The sequence below is a fragment of the Hypanus sabinus genome, chromosome 7 (assembly GCF_030144855.1).
Source record: "Hypanus sabinus isolate sHypSab1 chromosome 7, sHypSab1.hap1, whole genome shotgun sequence".
NCBI classification, from domain to species: Eukaryota; Metazoa; Chordata; class Chondrichthyes; order Myliobatiformes; family Dasyatidae; genus Hypanus; species Hypanus sabinus.
This window is the reverse complement of record NC_082712.1, coordinates 97431214-97433034: the sequence shown is the minus strand read 5'-3', so window position 1 is coordinate 97433034 and position 1821 is coordinate 97431214. Positions and strand designations below refer to the sequence as shown.

General features: G+C 53.4%; 1 long non-coding RNA gene across 1 annotated transcript in view; it reads right to left on the bottom strand.

The window, feature by feature from the left end:
• Positions 1-235: 235 nt before the first annotated feature.
• Positions 236-1821, bottom strand: part of LOC132396372 (uncharacterized) — a 77181-nt gene continuing 75595 nt past the window's right edge. Inside the window, exon 3 of the long non-coding RNA XR_009512965.1 lies at positions 236-361. This is a non-coding gene — a long non-coding RNA (uncharacterized LOC132396372). The remainder of the gene's footprint in view (positions 362-1821) is intronic.

The following is a 1821-nucleotide window of genomic DNA, read 5'->3' as shown; positions in this document are numbered from 1 at the left end:
TCTATCCTGACCCTCACCCAGACCAGAGGTTGGGATCGAACTGGGGTCTCTGGCACTGTGGGGTGGCAGTTCCATCCACTCCCTCACTGCCTCAGTGTTTTGTGTAACACACACAAAGTGCTGGGGGAACTCGGCAGGTCAGGCAGCATCTATGGAGGGGAAATAGTAACTGAGATTTTGAGTTGAGAACTTGATCAGGACTGGAAAGCAAAGTTCAAAGTACATTTATTGTCAGTGCCTCTATGTCACCATGTACAACCCCGAGACTCATGTTCCTGTCAGCATTCTCAATAAGTGCACAACAGAATAATAACCACAATAGAATCAATGAAAGACGTACCAACTTGGGCGTTCAACCAGTCTGCAAAACACAACGAACGAAACAAATGGAAAAAGAATTAATAATAATGAATATCAAAAAAACGAGAAGAAATCTCTGAAAGTGAATCCATTGGTAATGTGACATTTAAATGATGAGGCAAGTGACTCCGAGTGAAGATATCTCCTCTGGTTCAAGAGCCTGGTGGTTGAGGGGGTAATGACTGTTACTGAACGTGGTGGTGCAAGTCCTGAGGCTCTTGTGCCTTCTACCTGATGAAAGCAGCAAGAAGAGAGCATGTCCTGGGTGGTGGAGTCAATATACTCTCCACTGTCAGACACAGAATAAAGCTCCCTCCACACCGTCTCATCACACACTCCCGGGGTCAGACACAGAGTGACCCTCCCTCCACACCGTCCCATCACACACTCCCGGGGTCAGAGACAGAGTGACCCTCCCTCCACACTGTCCCATCACACACTCCCGGGGTCAGACACAGAGTGAAGCTCCCTCCACACTGTCCCATCACACACTCCCGGGGTCAGACACAGAGTGAAACTCCCTCCACACTGTCCCATCACACACTCCCGGGGTCAGACACAGAGTGAAGCTCCCTCCACACCGTCCCATCACACACTCCCGGGGTCAGGCACAGAGTGAATCTCCCTCCACACCGTCCCATCACACACTCCCGGGGTCAGACACAGAGTGAAACTCCCTCACACCGTCCCATCACACACTCCCGGGGTCAGAGACAGAGTGAAAATCCCTCACACCATCCCATCACACACTCCTGAGGTCAGACACAGCATGAATCTCCACACCGTCCCATCACACACTCCTGGGGTCAGACACAGAGTGAATCTCCCTCCACACCGTCCAATCACACATTCCCAGAGTCAGTCACAGAGTGACCCTCCCTCTACACCGTACCGTCACACACTCCCGGGGTCAGACACAGAGTGAATCTCCCTACACACCGTCTCATCACACACTCCCGGGGTCAGACACAGAGTGAATCTCCCTCCACACCGTCCCATCACACACTGCTGGGGTCAGACACAGAGTGAATCTCCCTCCACACCGTCCCATCACACACTGCTGGGGTCAGACACAGAGTGAATCTCCCTCCACACCGTCCCATCACACACTCCCGGGGTCAGACACAGAGTGAATCTCCCTCCACACCGTCCCATCACACACTCCCGGGATCAGACACTGAGTGAATCTCCCTCCACACCGTCCCATCACACACTCCCGGGGTCAGACACAGAGTGACCCTCCTTCCACACCATCCCATCACACACTCCCTGGGTCAGACACAGAGTGAATCTCCCTCCACACTGTCCCATCACACACTCCCAGGGTCAGACACAGAGTGAAGCTCCCTCCACACTGTCCCATCACACAGTCCCGGGGTCAGACACAGAGTTAAGCTCCCTCCACACTGTCCCATCACACACTCCCAGGGTCAGACACAGAGTGACCCTCCCTCCACACTG